This window comes from Trachypithecus francoisi, unplaced genomic scaffold (genome assembly GCF_009764315.1).
Source record: "Trachypithecus francoisi isolate TF-2019V2 unplaced genomic scaffold, Tfra_2.0 Lachesis_group9, whole genome shotgun sequence".
Lineage (NCBI taxonomy): Eukaryota > Metazoa > Chordata > Mammalia > Primates > Cercopithecidae > Trachypithecus > Trachypithecus francoisi.
In genome coordinates this window covers 60,907,823-60,927,901 of record NW_022681474.1, presented here as the reverse complement: position 1 = coordinate 60,927,901, position 20,079 = coordinate 60,907,823, and the positions used below count along the sequence as shown (strand labels likewise).

General features: G+C 42.7%; 1 protein-coding gene across 28 annotated transcripts in view; it reads right to left on the bottom strand.

Moving 5' to 3' along the window:
* The window catches only part of PARD3 (par-3 family cell polarity regulator), a 725,699-nt gene that overhangs the window by 599,315 nt on the left and 106,305 nt on the right, over positions 1–20,079 (bottom strand). The window lies entirely within an intron of this gene.

The window sequence follows — 20,079 nt, the reverse complement described above, 5'->3', positions numbered from 1 at the left end:
AGGGACACAGAAGGATGCTGACAAGACCAAAGTGAACAAAGCACATCCTGTGTGGTTTGAGTTTCTTTATACAGAGACAAAAATCTCACACACACACATCAAAATGCCTAAACACATACACACACACACACAAATTTGCAGTGGTTATCCTGCAGTGGGATTGGGGAGAAGGAAAAAAAAGGACATATTTTAAATTTTATACACTTCTATATGGTGTATGCATATTTTAAAATCCTTAAAACTCTGCTTTCAAATTATCTGAAGAAGGAATATTGTTGTGTGTTTCTGAACTTCTGCATCACTCTCACATACATATTCAAATGAAAATATACTAAATTGTATGTTTCACCATTCCCTACTGTTTTTGCTATCCAAAAGTTCAAGTTAATCCTCCATTCTTCAAACCTAAAAGGTGATGTTTGGTACAGTTCTTTCCTGAAGCAAAGATTGCAAGAAGGAGGCAAACGATTAATGAGAGTTCAAATACAGATTCCTGGACCCTACTACAGATATATTGACCAAGACCCTGGAGAAGGGGTGCGGGGAGAATCCACATTCTTAAGAAGCTCTCCAAGTCCATCTCTAACAAAGCATGCCTAAGAATCACTAAAATGGAATGCTTATTTTAAAAATGCAGAATGACCAATCCTTGTCACTTTTTAACCAGCACAGCAAGTAACTCAGACCTTAATCCTCAAAGTTAGTAAGCATTATCATTAAAACCATTATGCAAGTAACAGAGTTCCTCTGAACCCTCATCTATCTGGACCTCTATAAAAGGAATCATTTATATAGAACGCTGACAGTTAAGTTTGTAAAACACACACACACACACACACCCCTTGGCATCCTCTTCATTTGTGGGGCCTATTCTGACTGCACATGAATCCCAATTACAATATCATCCAAGAGTCCTTGGGACACCTGCCACTGAGACAGCTCCAGAATTTGTCATGTCCAGATGTGTTGAGTCCCCAAAGAATGAAGTCCCAAAACCATTTACTAATGGTAAATGGTATTTCCTCTTCAAGGAAAATTGGAAATAATGTCCTGGGGGTGAATAAGGAAGAGGTGTCCCCTAGCTACTTAGAATAGCCACATCCTGCCCACCTCTTCCCATCAAGCAAGCTCAAGGGTGACCCAATCAATTTAAATATCAACTTTCATTTCTAAAATACTTCCACACACACAAGCACACCGACCTCCAAAATGTGGCTTATGAAACCATTCTTTAAGCCTCCTGATTCTGTTCACTCCCTCCAGATGAGATCATTATCTGCAGCCTTTATATAATATTTGTAGCAACCCCTTGGAAATAAATCCCCACCTATGGACTTTCTCAACCTCAGAACTTCATCCCTCACAACCTGCTACATTTCCACCTTTTCCCCAGCACTTTCCCTTTCACAGCCTGTTAGGCCCTGCACAACTTCCCCCCAACTCCGTGCCCAAGGCCTCCGATGCCTAGACCCCACCTTACCCTCCAGGCCAGCCCTGTCCGTCCATCAAGACTTCTCAGGCATCCTCTTCTCCAAGAGCTTTTCCTGACCATCACACCCCCGAAACAGATCAGCAGTCGAACTCCAGCCCACTGCTTTCTTTTGTTTATAGACAGAGTCTGGCTCTGTCATCCAAGCTGAAGTACAATGGTGCAATCATAGCTCACTGCAGCCTCCAACTCCTGGGCTCAAGCAATCCTTCCACCTCAGTCTCCCAAAGTGCTGGGATGATTAGGCATGAGCCACAGAGCCTAGCCTGTCCCACTGTTAATGTTCCTAAAAACCACAATCGTATGGAAGATAGTAGTCAAGCTTGAGCCTTTAAAGGCTGTGAATTATTTTTACACATGCAGCACAAAACCTTTCGCTGACACTACTTTGCCTTCCAGTTATTATACCAATTCTCTGATGATCTTCACAGCAAAATTTTTTAAAGAATTGTTCATACTTGCTTCAAGCGTGTTTCCTCTCATAACCCCATTCCAATCAGGCTTCCTCTTCCATCACATCCACAACAACCTCCACAATGCTTAACACAAAAGTCTGTTGTCTGTCCTCATCTTATTTGGTCTATCAGCAGAATTTGTTACCCCCTCTTTGAAATACTCTATAAACTTGACTTACAATCCTCCAACTAACTGATCAAGGCTTTTCTAATTTTGAGAGTCAACAGTTGACTCCTGCCTCTGGAGGGGTCCTGACTCAACAGTCAGCTATGCCAAGCAGTCATGATAACATCATGCCAAGGCAAATATCAGGCTTCCACTTACCAAATGCCACTCCACAAAAATGTGCTGAATGGATATGACTTTTTGAAAAGAACTGAGCAGGAGATCAACAGTAACCCCAACAGAGCATGTTGCATTGGAAAAAAAAAAAAACATATAAAAATGACCTCCTCCCACAAGAGTTTAAAAACCAGGAAGGATATTTTTGCCACTGAGAAATACAACTCCTTAGAACAGTGGTCTCTTGGGAGATTTTAACTGGCAGCTTTCATAACATAATTCTCTTTCAATGAACAGAAGACTTGCTTTATTTTTAAGGGAAGAGTCCAGTATCCAATAGAGAAAAAGTTAGAGGATACTTACTGATTCGACTTTGTAGTAGTTTGCAATAAAAAGTTTAAAATAATAATGGTAGGAATCTTTGCTGTCCAGTCCACAGACACTTAGAAAAGTAGCTGAGCAAAAAATTGTGATAAGGTCTGGCATGATGGCTCATCCCTGTAATCCCAGAACTTTAGAAGGCCAAGCATAGTGACCCACACCTGCAGTCCCAGCTAAGTGGGAGCCTGAGGCAGGGGGATCCCTTGAGCACAAGACTTCAAGGCTGCAGTGAGCTGTGAATACATCACTGCACTCCAGCCTGGGCAACAGAGTGAGGCCCCATCTCTTAGGGGGAAGATAAAAGTTATGATAAGTCACTTTTCATACTACCAATAAACTCTAATTCTACAATAATTGCATCAGTCACTGGGTGAATAAACAAACATGACACAACATTCAATTAAAAAAGAAGAAGGTTTCTCATTCAGGATATGTCAATTTAAAATAACAAAAGACTTTAACAATAATTGTGTATTATGACAACCAAAAATCCATCATACACAGCAATAAATGAGGAGCAGAGTTCATCCATCAAATAGATGATCAAGCAGTGAATGTCCCCATGGGGCAAGGCTTGCAAGGATAGGTCCAAACCCACACAAGAAACCTGAAGACAAAACCACATGAAGAATCACTGCTCTTATTCAGATAAAGAACATGACCTTCACCTGGCCTAGTGCTAGAGAGAACATTTCCGAAGACGAAGTTGGAATGTAAGCAGAGGTAACCCTACAAGATGCAAGTTGCAAGGAATGCTGACGCCCACTCTTCTCCAGGATGTGGTAAGAGAGAACAGCTCAGTCTTAAGGAGAGACTACCTCCTAACCTACCTTCAGGAAATCTCTCAGATTCTATAAACAGCATCGTTATTCTATGCAACAAGTTAATGAGCTTTCGTGAGTTATGACATGTATAATGCATAGGCTTCACATATTACCTGCATGTGCAAATTTCAAGAAAAGTATCTGCAACTAGAAATAGCACCCTACTTTTGCATTAACCATGGCATACAGCAATGGTCAATATCCTGTCTAACTTAAGACCAGAAAAAGATCACTGAAAAAAATCTATGTTGATAAAAAAAAATTTGAGTATTTACTACATGCAAAGCATTGCATGAAGGCAAAGAAACAATCATCACCCATCGTCAGAAATTAAAGTGTATCTGACAGGCCAGGCAGAGTGACTCACACCTATACTCCCAGTGCCTTGGGAGGCCGAGGCAGGCGGGTCACCTGAGGTCAGGAGTTACAGACCAACCCAGCCAACATGATGAAACCCTGTCCCTACAAAAAGCACAAAAATTAGCCAGGCATGGTGGCATGCGCCTGTAGTCCCAGCTCCTCCTTCTCCTGTAGTCCCAGGAGAATCACTTGAACCTGGGAGGCGGAGGTTGCAGTGAGCTGAGATCACACCACTGCACTCCAGCCTGGGCAACAGAGCGAGACTCCATCTCAAAAATAAAACAAAAATTTATCTGACAAAACATAAACAAGTCATAAAAAAGAGGTAGACCATGAGTTCAAAGAAAACTACACCAAAAAAAAAATATTTTGTGAACTCAGGAAGGAAAGATCACTCTCACTTGGAAAGGTCAGTTTATGGAGAGGTTTTAGCAGAGTAGGCTCTTAACAAATGAGTAGACCAGAGGGACAGGGCACAAGAGGAGGACCCTGAGCAGGGAGAAGGGTGTGAGCAGCAGGGAAGAGAGGCAGAGGTGATTCAGAACGCTGTGAACACAAAGATAAAAATGAAAGGGTAAAAACATCATCTCAAAAAGACACACTTTTATTTTTATTTCCTCCTGAAAGCCCACCGAAACCACAATACACATGTGGGGATTTTGTTGTTATTTGTTTTTTCCAAGCATAATCCCACAAAAACAAAGAGAACAGAGGGAAATGAGGGAAACAGTTTTTGGAAGCTGAGAAGCAGATGGCCCAGAGACAACACATTTTGCAGAACTAAGAAATGGAACCCCAAGGTAACTGTGGGGAAAGCCAGGAAGCAGCAAGACTCCCCCCCCCACAGAGCCAGTAAGAGGCTCTGGAATGGGGAGAACCAAGAAAGTCAGAACACAGGAACAGAGATGGGAAAAGGCAGACACGGTACTTTATGCCTGTACTCCCAGCACTTTGGGAGGCAGGGGCAGGAGGATCACTCAAGCCCAGGAGTTCCAGACCAGTCTAGGGAACATAGTGAGACCCCATCTCTACAAAAAGCTGGAAAAATCACCGAGGTGTGGTGGTGTGCGTCTGTGCCTACAGTCCAGCTACTTGGGAGGCTAAGGTGGAGGATCTCTTGAGCCCAGGGGTTCGAGGCTGCAGTGTGCTTGTCTCTAAAATATAATAATAAAACAATTTTGGCTGGGTGTGGTGGCTCATGTCTGTAATCCTAGCACTTTGGGAGGCCAAGGTGGGTGGATCACTTGAGGTCAAGAGTTTGAAACCAGCCTGGCCAACATGGTGAAACCCTATCTCTACTAAAAATACAAAAAAATTAGCCGGGCACAGTGGCGGGTGCCTGTAATCTCAGTTACTCAGGAGGCTGAGGCAGGACAATCGCTTGAACCCAGGAGGTGGAGGATGCAGTGAGCCGAGATCGTGCCACTGCACTCCAACCTGGGCAACAGAGCAACACTCCATCTCAAAATAACAATAATAATAGTAATAATAATAAAATTTCAATATTAAAAAAAAGAGCCAGGCATGATAGTACATACCTGTAGTCCCAGCCACCTAGGAGGCTGAGGTGGGAGGATCACCTGACCCTGGGGAATTTGAGGATGCAGTGAGCCATGATTGCGTCACTGCATGCCAGCTGGGCACAGTAAGACCGTGTCTCAGAAAAAATAATAATAATAAATTAAAATAATAATAAATTTAAAAGATGGGAGGAAAAATAACAAAATTGTCTGAAAGTCTGTAGTAATTAAAGCCCCAGCTTCCCAGTGCTTCCAGAGAGCACAGTGACTGCCCCTTCCAGCCCCTGGCAGTTCACTGCAGCCTCAGATAGCAGGTCTGGACTGAGAAACTAGAGGAGGAACAATTGTAGAGGTGCCTTGTTGAAAATGAGAACAGCCAAGTGAATATTTATGTACTGATTGTAGAAAAATCCAGCCCTCTGCTTCCACTTGCTCTCAGAATGCCAGCCAGAGCTTATTCCTGCCAGGCTAAAGGTGGGAAGACCTTTCCCTGGGCCTCTGTCCATCTAAAGAGAAAAGGCAGGGGGGGAATCTGGCCCAGTCCAGGGACCGCCCCCCACCCCCACCCACCCAGTGAAGCTCACTCACATTATATGCCCTTGCCTGAACTCAGTGCTCTCAAGTTACCATTAGTGCCTTAAGTCAGAGACAACCATGGAGAGACAGACTTTTAAGAACATCCCAAGGATGGAAGAGAGAACAAAACAAATAGTAAACACAACTTGAAAGAACCAGAGACTGTATAAAAAGATGCTATTAAAAATCCATCACTGATATTTTAAGAGAGGTCAGATGATGGTACATCCAGGTTGCAGAGGAAGATGAGAAGGGAGGAAAGCAAGAAAGGAAGAAACGTGCTGAGGGATAATTTAAAAAAAAAAAAAAAAGGTATTTTGGAATTAAAATATGAAAAACAGGCCAGGCACAGTGGTTCATCCCTGTACTCCCAGTGCTTTGGAGGCCAAGGCATGTGAACTGCTTGAGGCCAGGAGTTCAAGGCCAGTCCAGGCAACACAGCAAGATCCCATCCATACAAAAATAAAATAAAATAAAAAAATAAAAATAAGCCAGGTGTGGTAGCATGCACCTACAGTCCCAGCTACTCAGGAGGCTGAGGCAGAAAGACTGCTTGAGCCCAGGAGTTCAAGGCTATGGTGAGCTATGACTGGGCCACTGCACTCTAGCCTGTGTGACAGACACTCTGTCTAAAAAACTAAACAAATAAAATACTAAAAATGAAGAGCTCAACAGGAAAATTAAGAGAAGCTGAAAATACCTCCCCTAGGAAGTTGGGAAAAAAAAAAAGAAGAAGAAGATTAAAAAGGCTAATAAAATTAGACCTGTCAAGTAAGTCAAGCAACTGAATAACAGGAGTCCTAGAAAAAGAGAATTGGGAAAACAGAGAAATAACCAAAAACAATTTCAAGTTAATTCCCCAAAATGACATATGTTTCCACATTAAAAAGTTCCATAGAGACCCCAACACAATGTATAAAAGCAGACATACACCAAGGCACACCAGAACACAGAAGAAAAACAGAAGACTGGTGGCAGGTAGGGAAGGAGAACGTCCAGAAAATAAAGCACAGGCCACAGTGAGGGATAAGGAGTCACAGCAATACTGGGATCTAGACAATCATCTACCAGTGACTTCAAAATTCCTACAAGAAATAGTTCCCTATCCTAGAATTCCGTTTCTTGCCCCAATACCAGTAAAGTACGAAGGTAGAAAAAAGACAATTTTTAGAAATGCAACGTTTCCAAAAACATTACCCCCTTTGTAACTGGAAGGTGTGTTCCAACAAAATAAGGCAATAAACCATGAATGAGAAAGACATAGCATATGAAAACGGGAGACATAACACAGAAGACAGCTCCCGGGATGATGGTGAAGGTGGAGTGAAGGTGGATCCCAGATTCCAGGACGTCAGCTGCAAACCTGGAACAGAGTGACCAGTCCAGACAGCCCAAATGTGGCCTCTTCAAGATAGCAGTGAAAGAGTACCCAGTGCAACTAAACACAGCAAGACACAATTTTAACAACTGGCTAAAGCTGAGGCTCATTAGTTATAAATATACAGAAGACCAACCAAAGGAAAAAACATTCTTCATTCAGGAAAAACCCAAAAGTTGTGAAGGAAAGAAAAGGTGATCAAGGTATCATACATGATTCAGCTACAAACAGCTTTAATAGTAAAAATGTGAGCCTAGAATGTGTAATCAAATTTGTAACAAAGCGGTCTAAAAAGTCTGTGAGAGAGAGGAGAAACGCAGACACACACACACACACAAAGAGACAGAGATCCTAGAAGTGGCTACCTGTGAGTGGGGACATAGCACACATAGGGTAGTGAAATAGGGTTAAACCTTCCATTTTAACTCAACAAATGATGACAAACCACAAGAAAAAAGAAAGAGATAAGCAATTTACATAAAAATATAAAAGTAAACATCAAAAGAACCAGCAGCAAGAGTTGGAAAAGGCAACCTCTCCCATAGAAGGCTCTGCTCTGTTTCATAACAGTCCTAATAGTGCTATCTGATCATGTGCACATATGTCACGTTGAGAAACAAAAAGATGAAAGAGAAACAAGTTTGAAAAGTCCTTTAAATAATAACCATGGCACACAGTACAGTTTAGCATCCACCAACCAGATTAGCCACATGATAGTTACGTTACCAAGACAAATAAAGTCTTAGTGGTGATATAACAAACAGAAAACATTTCATTTTTTTGTTTTGTTTTTAAAAATGTCCCTCAGACTTCAAAAACACTTCATTTTAAAAAGTCAACAAAAGAGTGCGATCAGAACTATGCTTCTCTCTAGATTCTCTGGGCAAGTAACTCCAATTTACTTAAGCCAAAAACAAACATTTTTAGAATACATTCTGAAGCTCTGTTCTTTAAAAAAAAAAAAAAAAAAAAAAAAGAATCATTAGCACTTCAAGACAGATATCATACATGCAATTCTGACTTTTCCTCATGTAATCAGCTTCATTTTTTAAAATGCTGATTGGCCAGGTGCAGTAGCTCACGCCTATAATCCCAGCACTTTGAGAGGCGGAGGCAGGAGGATTGCTTGAGCCCAGGAGTTCGAGACCAGCCTGGCCAAGGTAGGGGGACTCCATCTCTACAAATAAGTTTTTTCTAGTTGTTAAATTTGGTTTTTTAATTAACTGGGCACGGTGCTGTGTGCCTGTAGTCCCAGTTACTGGGGAGGCTAAAGCAAGAGGATCACTTGAGCCCAGGAAGTAGAGGATACAGTGAGCTATGATCGCACCACTGCACTCCAGCCTGGGCAACCCTGTCTCGGGGGGGAAAAAAAAGCCAATCTTTCCCTATAAACTGAAACATAGGACCCATTTGCAATCTTGTTACAGGAACACTGCTAAACATTATACAAATGTTTTTGTTGCCTTCTCAATACAGGGAGAAGACACAGTCAGATGTCATAGCTGATGTTCAACAACAAAATAATGACCTGTATCACCACAAGGGAGGGACTAATATCTCATGCTAAGTACACTGCTCAGCCCCCATTCTCCACTCCAAACCACACCCAATACCAATGCCAAAGCCTCAGCACCACAACACAAGACAGCAAACCACAAACCTGCTGCCTCCCTTGACAGGTGGGGACAGCTTCATTTATCGCATCAAACAAAAGTGAAAATGGAGGCATGAAACCAGGTGAAGTCCAACCTCAAGGAAATAACTTTCTGGCATTTAGTTTTATTAGAACTAGCACATAATCTCTCACAGGGTTACACATTATTCAATAATATGGGAAATCAGCCCATCGATGACCTCGGAGCTCTGACTTGACTTTCGTGCCAACACAGTGTCATGGAAATCCCTCAACTCCTCCACCATTCTACAGAAACGGAGGGAATGGCCTCAGACTACAGCGCTGGCACAGGACAGAGCCAAGGCAAGAATGAGACAGCAGTAACCACCAGTTAGATCTGCACTGTGTTTTACAACTTTAAAAAATGCATTCATGTGCATTATCTCATGTGGAAAGAGGGCTTATAATTCCAATTTTCAGATGAGAGAACTGAGACTCAGAGAGCATAAATTGCCGGCAAGAGGTCACAACTCATAAATGCTGTCAGCCAGGACTCCAGCCCAGGTCTGCTGATTCATTCCCAAGTCCTTTCTCAGACTAACACTGACAGTTTCCAATCTGAAGCATCAGGGTTGCCTGTCTTCTTTCCATAGCCCCTCCTCCCAGCCTCTTCTTTGACAGCTTCATGTGTTAATATAGTACATAAACAGAAGGTCCAGGCCAGGCGTGGTGGCCCACACCTGTAACCCCAGCACTCCGGGAGGCCATGGCAGATTGCTTGAGTTCAGGAGCCCTAGACCAGCCTGGGCAATATGGCAAGACCCTGTCTCTACAAAATACAAAAATCAAAACAAAACAAAAAAACTTAGCTGGGCGTGGTGGCAGGCACCAGTAGTCCCAGCTACTCAGGAGGCTGAGACATGAGGATCACTTGAGCCTGGGAGGTTGAGGCTGCTCTGAGTCATGATTGTACCACTGCACTCCAGCTGGGGTAACAAAGCGAGACCTTGTACCAAAAATTAATTAAAATTAATTAAAATTAAAAGATGAGGTCTATAAAATGTTTATTTTGATAAAAAGGACCAGGTGTTGTGGCTCATGCCTCTAATCCCAGCACTTTGGGAGGACAGGGCAGGAGGATCATTTGAGCCCGGGACTTAGAGACCAGCCTGAGCAACACAGTGAGATATTGTCTCCACAAAAAATTAGGGTTGGGCGCAGTGGCTCACACCTGTAATCCCAGCACTTTGGGAGGCCGAGGTGGGCAGATCACTTGAGGTCAGGAGTTTGAGACCAGCCTGGCCAACATGATGAAACCCCATCTATACTAAAAATACAAAAATTAGCCAGCTGTAGTGGTGTGCACCTGTGGTCCAAGCCACTTGGGAGGCTGAGGTGGGATGATTGTTTCAGCTCAGGAAGTCAAGGCTGCAGTAAGCAGTAAAGTAAGCAATGATCGCGCCACTGCACTCCAGGCTGGGTGACAGAGTGAGATCCTGTCTCAAAAAAACAAAATAAAATAAAATAAGATAAAAAAAGGTGTGGGCTGTTAAAACCAAGTCTGAAAAGCCACTCCGTTAAAAATTCTAGGCCGGGCGCGGTGGCTCAAGCCTGTAATCCCAGCACTTTGGGAGGCCGAGACGGGCGGATCGCGAGGTCAGGAGATCGAGACCATCCTGGCTAACACGGTGAAACCCCGTCTCTACTAAAAATACAAAAACTAGCCGGGCGAGATGGCGGGCGCCTGTAGTCCCAGCTACTCGGGAGGCTGAGGCAGGAGAATGGCGTAAACCCGGGAGGCGGAGCTTGCAGTGAGCTGAGATCCGGCCACTGCACTCCAGTCCGGGCGACAGAGCGAGACTCCGCCTCAAAAAAAAAAAAAAAAAAAAAAAATTCTATTACATGCTCTAATCACATCATGATTTAAAGTCGTGGTTCTCCAAGTGGGAGTCCAGGCCAGCATCACCTGATAATATGCTGGAAATTCCAATCCCAAGCTGGATACACTATCAAAAAAAAAAGTCTCTGGAGGCAGGACCCAGCCATCTATTAATACAGTTCAACTAGCCCTTCAGGTGTTTCTGATGCACACTGAAGTTTGAGAACCAGTGATTCAGAATAAGGGGCGAGAAGAGATCAGAGAGGAAGCTGAAACACCTTGTGCCTCTCTTCCATACACTACGCTTTGGACCATCAACTCGTGGGTTTAGCGCTTCTACCCAAATTTTTGAAATCAAATAGATGTGAGCTATGACATCTTTAAAATGGTTACCACGAACACACATACATATTTGTCTCCTATAAGCATACAGATTATCTCAGTTTTCACAGTCAGAGTCTCTTTCTCAGTGTTATTTCAACTCCAAGCTCTGTGCAGAGGATTGCTAAAGCCACATATTTAGACCAGAACCCTCCCAGCACTCCCACTTCAAACATCCACCTCTCACTGCACCTCACCCTGGGAACAGTCTGAATCCTCCAAGGAGCCTGTTTTAAAAGCCTGCCAGGAAATTTTTACGCAACAAACAAAAGAATACCCATTTGGGAATTACTTATGACTGGACAACGTTTTTATGGAGTCCTACTTTACTTCAAATAGATTAAGCTTATATTCCTTATCTTCCCTGTAACATCAACTTTCTTGCCTTCTTCATTCCTACTGACAGCAGCATCCTCCTGATTTAACCTGATCAAAACATAACCTAACTTCTTCTTTACAGGAAATAACAGGGGATACAGAACCAAAGTAAATGATACCATAAGGAAACAATCAGACAAATCTAGAATGTGCGTTTTTTTGTTTTGTTTGTCTTTACAACGCAATTGCACTGATCTTTAAAGGAAAAAAAAGGTCCACTTCATCTGATATCTAAGTGTAATGTATGATCCCAGAGTGGATACTGCATCTGGAAAGAAAAAGTACTATGAAAAAGGAAATGACGACTGAAGAAATTTGTCAAATTAAGTTAGGTAACAGAATCATACATTGATAAGTTTTCAGAATGTGATCATTGTACTATAGTTATATAAAGAATGGTCATGTTTTGAGGAAATGTATGCTTAAGTAATAAGAGTGAGAAGTGTTATCTGTAGTTTAGTCTCAAAATGGTTCAGCATAAAAAAAATGCATACTATTACTAATGTGTATCTGTGTGTTTATAGAGATAGAACAACAATGTAGCAAATGTAAACAATCGGTGAATCTGGGTAAAGTATCAGTGGTGCATTTCACTAAAGTGTACATTAGAAATGTTTTAAGAGAAAATGTTAAAAATAGGTCATTAAAAAAATAACCTGGGGACTTTTCTAGACCAAAAAGATTAAGGAGGAATACCCAAATTCAAGGTGTGAGTCGTGTTTGGGTCCTTGCTGGGGTTAAAAAGGAAGTCACTGTAGAAGACATCTTGGGAACAATGAGGGAAATTTTAATATGGGCTCAATACGAGACAATATTAGGAAATGATTCTTAATTGTCCAAGTGATAATAGCTTTGTGGATATTGAAGGAAAAACCCTCATTCTAAGGAGTTGTGTTCTGAAGTATTCAAAGATAGAGAGCCATGTCTGCAAATAGGGCAAAAATATATACACACACATACACATATACGTACATGTACACATGTACATATACATATACACATACAGGTGAGAACCCCTTAACCCAAATGTTTGGGACCAGAAGAATTTTGGATTTCCAATTTTTTCAGATTTTGGGAAATGAGATTTCTCGAAGATGGGACCCAAAATTAAACAAAAAAGTCATTTATGTTTCAAATATGCCTTATACACATACACCAAAGGTAATTTTGTACAATATTTTAAATAATTTTTTACATGAAACCAAGTTTGTATTAAGTCCAAGTTTGTGTTAAGTACTTATGTGTGTAATTTTCCACTTGTGGTATCATGTCAGGGCTCAAAGAGTTCCAGTTTGGGAGCATTTCAGATTTTTGGATGACAGATGCTCTACCTGTACACACACACACAGGAATAAATATGTATTATTAGGAGTGTGAACAGGAAAATGCAAATCATCTCAAGTATTTTAAAGAGAGGGAAGTTAATACAGGGAACTGGTACAAAGATTTGTAAGAAGAGTCGTGACTCTAAACCAGGATGGTGGTGGAGGTGGGGGCCACCCACAGGTTAGCAGTAGCAGGAAGCTATGACTACCCCTGAGCTGAGGGGATAAGGGGAGGTAGCACCAGAGACCAGGGCTGCAGTGCCTCAGCGGAAATGGGAGCCATGGAGGACTCAGGGGCAGGAGCTGGAATGTGGGGAGAGGCTTGCTGCAGAGACAGCCCAAAACAGAGAGGGAGCAGAGACCTACTTTGGGGCTATCTCATCACGGGGCCTCCTATCTCCCACCAAACCTCCCACTGGCCAAACCCAACCAGAGGTCAACTGACACAGCTGTACTTTGTATGATTCTCTCAGCTACTATTTGAGTTTTTCATAACAAATTGGGAAACCAGATTAATTTTAAACAAATTTAATGACTCAGGGTTCATGAGAATACAGGAAGCCAGCATTCTCACATACTGCTCCTGAGTATTTTGCACACATTTTTGGAGAGGCGGGGGGAGAGAGGTAGAATTTGGTACCATGCATCAAAATGCTTAAAACGAAATATACCCATTGATCCAGAAATTTAAAATGTGGAGAAAGATATATGGTCAAGATGCATATATTAAATGGGATCTTTTAATATATAACAATAGAGAATGGGAAACTAGCTATACATGCAAAAATAGGAAACAGGTTGAACACATCCAATCAATGAAACACAACAGAGCAATTCACAACGTTGTTCACAAACTGTTACACAAGACGTTGTTTCATCCCTAGTTTGGAGAATGTACTATCTATAGCCATAGACAAAAGAACTGCTATATACAACTGGCAGTGCTTGTCTATATGTCCTGGCATTCCATAATAAATATATATGTGTAGTTTTAAATTTTTATCCTCTTAAATAACTAGTGAATACATTTCTTTCTTTCCCATCCCCCCTCCTCTCCTGTTCCCAATAAAATAATGACTATCCAATTCGCTTCTAGACCCCATCTCTTCAATCCTGTCTGACATCTTGCTACATTTATCTTCGCAAAATATTTCTTTTATCATGTCACTGTCCTGTAATATGAGTTATTTCCAATGACTCACTACTTTCTAAAAGTCAAAATCCAGTGTCCTTGGCCAAGCTCTCAAAGCTCATCCCAAGCCGGTTTGTGACCAGACTCAGCGTTGCCTCACCATATTTGGATGTTCAATTGTTCTGTTCACTGATAAACCCCAAGCACCCAAAACAGTGTCTGAGACAGAGAAGATGCTCAAGAAATACTGGTCGAGTGAAGAGACTCTTACGTTTTTGTTTATTCTCTTCCACATATCTGGAAAGCTTTCATCCCCAGAGTTCCAACTACCCAAATTGTATATCTTCCCAAATCCAGTTTAAAAACCATCCCCTTGGCAGGACACAGTGGCTGGCACCCATAACCTCAGCACTCCAGGAAACCAAGGCAGGAGGATCACTCGATGCCAGGAATTCAAGACCAGCCTGGTCAACATAGCAAGACTCCATCTCTACAAAACAAATTAAAAATTAGCCAGGTGTCAGGGTGCACGCCTGTAGTCCCAGGTATTCTGGAGACTGAGGCAGGAGGATCACTTGAGCCCAAAAATTCAAGGCAAAAGATGAACTAAGATTGCATCGCCACACTCCAGCCTGGGTAATAGACCCAAACCCCATGTTTAAAAAAAGAAAAAACAAAAACTCCCCCTCTATGAAATGTGCTCCAACTCTAAAGTATTTACCTAAGCCAGGTGCACTTATAATCCCAGCACTTTGGGAGGCCGAGACGGGTGTATCACTTGAGGTCAGGAGTTTGATACCAGCCTGGCTAACATGGTGAAACCCCATCTCTACTAAAAATACAAAAAACTAGCTGGGCTTGGTGGTGGGCGTCTGTAATCCCAGCTACTCGGGAGGTTGAGGCAGAAGAATCACTTGAACCCAGGAGGTGAAGGTTGCAGTGAGCTGAGACGGTGCCACTGCACTCCAGCCTGGGCACAGGGCGAGGTTGGCTCAAAATAAATAAATATTTACCTAGAACACATTTGTCACTTAATAGCTTATTTCCTGTATATGCATGGTACTTTGTTTATCTCTAGATAAGGTCTCCAAAGGCAGGGGCTATCTTCAACTTTTTTTTTAGCATAAAACAAAGAACAAAGCACTGTGTTGCATAACTAGTGTGTCCTAGAAAAAAATAAAAATAATACCCCTATTGGGTATAGAAGACCTTACACAAGAGTTTCTAGGATAATGTAATCAACAAACACAGGCCTGTGCTCTCCTAGCTGCCAAAAGAAATGCGTGGACATGCCAGGCCATGTCAGGATCATCGCCCCCATTCACCCTTTATCCTGTCCCTCAGAGCTGGCTCAAGAAATGCTGTGCGATTATTCTAGTTTACATTCCAGGGAACATTTCAGATGTGAGGAAAGAAGACATCCAGATACTCTTCTTCCCTTGCAATGAAAATGAACCCAAACTGCAATATGAATACCTTCATCCTCACCTGCAGAGGTGGGTCCCCAGCGTGACTGCCAGGAATCTTGGGTAGAAGAAGTGAGTTTAAGCCCCGATAAATACCTTACTCATACCCCAGAAAAAAGAGGGCAAGCCAAAACTCACCTTGGCCAACCCAGTTCTCCCCACTCTAGTCCTGATGGACCTAAGAGTGTGGAAGGGTATGAACAGTGAGTAGTATTGTTACCTGATGAACTGGTAGACAGAAAACAGGAGGCTTTACTGAGGGCAGGTAGTGAATATGGAATAATCCAAGCCTAAGTCCCTAAACCACAGTGTGGACCTACAGGATATTCTGCTCCAGAACTCGAATCTGTATCTGCAAGCTTCACAACCATCAGCACCATGAAAGCAGGCACCTGGTGCTGCGCCCACCTCCTAATCCATTCCATTCCTTCACCCTCACTGTGATTACAGAGCACTTCTGACATGATGCCTGCTTTCCCGTGTGACAATCCTGCAGATCAATGTTTTCAGCTGTAATTTGTAGAAGAAGAGACTAAGGAATAGGACACTTGACTTGCCTGAGATCAACACCACGTAATGTCGCAGTCGAGCACAGCCTTAGGCTCAGATGCTGACCTGGAAATCCACATTTTCCCTTTAGGACACACTGACTCTTCCAAGAAGTTTGCCAGGGGGGCTGGGCGCAGTGGCTCAAGCCTGTAATCCCAGCACTTTGGGAGGCCGAGACGGGTGGATCACGAGGTCAGGAGATCGAGACCATCCTGGCTAACACCGTGAAACCCCGTCTCTACTAAAAAAAAAAAAATACAAAAAAAAAAAAAAAAGAAGTTTGCCAGGGGACACATTAGGAGGGGAGAGACTGTCGCAACACCCACGATAAAAGACCTTTTTCAAGGGGGTACACATGAACATAAAGATGGCAACAATAAACACTGGGGACTACAAGAAGGAGAAGGGAGGCTGGGGAAATGGTTGAAAAGCTATTGGGTACTATGCTCACTACCTGGGTGATGCAATCAGTCGTACCTCAAACCTCAGCATCAAGCAATACATCCATTAACAAACCTGCGCAAGTATCCCTGAATCTAAAATAAAAGCTGAGGCCGGGTGCAATGGCTCATGCCTGTAATCACAGCACTCTGAGAGGCCAAGGCAGGCAGATTGCTTTAAGTCAGGATTTCAAGACCAGCCTGGCCAACATCGTGAAACCCCGTCTACCAAAATACAAAAAAAAAAAAGTAACCAGGCATGGTGGCAGGCACCTGTAATCCCAACTACTCGCGAGGCTAAGTGCAGGAGAATCACTTGAACCCAGGAGGCGGAGGTTGTGGTGAGCTGAGATCGCACCACTGCACTCCAGCCTGGGCAAGAGTGAGACTCCGTCTCAAAAATAAATTAATTAATTAAAAGTAGAAATTATTTTTAAAAATAAAATAAATTTTAAAATAAAAACCTTTTCTTCTTAGAACAGAAAAAGAACGGAATAGTGAAAGCTGTATCATCCACCAGGTAATATGCTAGACTAATTTCACTATGAAGAAGTCACACTTTGCACCACATTGCCTATCACAGATAAACAATCTAAGACACACTCCATTCCATGCTCCAGGCAGTGCTAGATTCAAAGCTGCAGAAAAAACAACCAGGCCAGGTGTGATGGCTCACACCTGTAATCCCAGAACACTTTGGGAAGCCAAGGCGGGCAGGTTGCTTGAGGCCAGGAGTTCAAAACCAGCCTGGGCAACAAAGCAAAATCCCATCTCTCCAAAAATTTTAAAAATAAAAGTAGTCAGGCATGGTGTTCTGCACCTATAGTCCCAGCTGCTCGGAAGGCTGAGGCGGGAGGATCGCTTGAGCCCAGGAGGTCAAGGCTGCAGTAAGCTATTATCACGTCACTGCACTCCAGCCTGGGTGACAAGAGAGACCCTGTCTCAAAAAAGGAAAAGAAAAAAAGAAACAAAAACAACCCAGAAACATAAAATAGGGTCACAGACATCTCCAGGCAGAGATCTGCCCTGAGGCCTCTGAGGCCCAGTAACTATTGTATTGGGTGATCTTTTTAAAAATTAACTAAAATGTTGAATATTTCTCTCCTATTTATAAAAGAAATAATCCAAAACAACCAACCTGGGAGAACTTTAAGGTTACTCATCCAGCCTAAGAGAAGAAAGACCTACCCTCTCCTGTTTACTTCTCCCTAGCAAACAAGAGATGTTGACTCAGAGCAAAAGGAATTTTTCTGACCTGGAAAGAAAAACCTCACTGAAACATGATAAATTCGAAATGGCTCTGAATCCTAAAACCAACAAACAAAAACCTGACCCCGAAGTAGCTCCCCACTTCCCTGTCACATTACTTAATCCAAAAATGACCTGATTTTTCATAAAGAAAGGCTCCCAAATGACTTCAACATACAAGATTAATTCCTCACACCTGGCTATATGAAACCCATCTGCGTCGGAAGAAATATTCCTACATGAATATAACAGAGTAGACCATTATTAGGAAAAAATGAACCCACGAAGCCTTGCACCTACCTCTGATTTCCTCTTTGGAGCTACGGACAAACAGTTATCCAACTGCACCTCGTGGCATCTGTACTTAAATCCAGCACACCCCACACTGCGTGGGGTCCAAGTTAAAGTGCCACAGCACCCCAACATCCTAAGTATGGCCCCAAGGGGTGGACGCCAGACCACGGCACAGCTTAGATCACAGCCACTTGTGAGGACGGAAGAGCCTGTTCCCAATGTCTCCTCACGATTGCTGATGTCTGAGGTGGGGTTCCTGTCTCCTTATAGGACACTCCTACTCTTAGCTAAGGGAGGGATCTATGATGATATCTTCAAAAGATTTCCCTAAGATCACAGGGTGCTCCTGAGTCTCACTACCACAGACATCTTTGTAAGCAAAGAATACACATCAACTTTTTTTTTTTTTTTTTTTGACACTCTGTCGCCCAGGCTGGAGTGCAGTGGCGCATTCCTGGCTCACCGCAACCTCCGCCTCCCAGGTTCAAGTGATTCTCCTGCCTCAGCCTCCTGAATAGCTGGGACTATAAGCACGCGCCACCATGGCCAGCTAATTTTGTATTTTTTGTAGAGACGGTGTTTCACCATGCTGGCCAGGATGGTTTCGATCTCTTGACTCCATGATATACCTGCCTCGGCCTCCTAAAGTGCTGGGATCACAGGCGTAAGCCACCACGCCCAGCCTTTTTTTTTTTAAGAGACAGGGTCTCACTCTGTCGCCCAGGCTGGAGCACAGTGGTGCTATGATAGCTCACTGCAGCCTCAAACTCCTGGCCTCAAGCAATCCACCTGCCTCAGCCTTCCAAGTAGCTGAGACTACAGGTACACGCCACCATGCCCAGCACATTTTTAAATTTGTTGTAGAAACGAGGTCTTACTGTATTGCCCAGACTGGTCTCCAACTCCTGGGCTCAAGTGATCCTCCCTCAGCCTTCCAAAGTGCTGAGGACTGCACCCGGCCCTATGCATCAACTTTGAGGAAAGAACATGAGCACAGACTGAGCCATACACACAGGGGACGTAAATGTACCTTCATATATGACAAGATACAAGCCATGAAGTCCACGGAATCTCCCTGTTGCTCAAACCTGTTATCTGCTTGTCTGTACCTCCTAGAAAGCCATCCCTATCTCTTCCCTTGTGGAAATCTTACCCACATTTCAGTTCCTGGCTGAAATGTATCTCTGCAAGACAACCATCTTCAATCCTACTTTTATCTTATGCCCAGTCCCCCCAAAGCACTTAAAATGATGTCTTGAAGATGTGCGTGTTTTACGGTTTATCACCATGGTTAGTCCCACAGGCCACAGTATTCATTCATTCTGCAAATATTCACAAAGCATCTACCACGCGGCAGGCACGGAACTAGATGGAGGGTCATCACAATGAATGGGCCCCACCCTCCTAGAATCTGCGTTCTAGCATATGAAGCAACTAGAGCGCCCTCTTCAACACAGCCCCCACACCACAAAACATTCGCTGAAGTCTGTTACTGGTTATCTCAAGCCAAAGATCAATTTGTATTCCCTTGCTAACCTATTTGTTTCCAAATCTATTGGCACTTAGATTTTTCTGAAAGGCCCTAATATTATGACTCAAGACTTTATCTAGGCCACCTGGTCAGTTTCAAATACAGGCATCCATTTAAAATAGGAGAATTTTAAAGTATGGGCTCCAAGACACCTTATAAAATACACATAAAGGACATTTTATAAATTAATTCCATAAAATTCACAATTCCTTACATACATGATTAGTTATCTGTTCCTATAAAGTATTCCCTTAGGAGACCTTTGAAATGTAATGTCTGTGCCTTCAGTTTATTTATTTTAAGAAATTATGTTACATGGTGTCTCAGAAAAAGGAAGTTTAACACAACGCATTAAAACAGAGAATACATCAAGCACAAATACAACTAGTCTGCACTGGTAATATTCCATAGGATACTTTAAAGTTTCTGATAAAATCCTGCATGGAAGCATGGAAACAAATTAGCTGTATGGGAACTCAGGCAAAACATAATTACACAACTAGTAATTAAAGTGTGAAACGGACTACCTCAAACAACAATAAAACTTGTAACTATAAACTTATCAGATGGGAGGA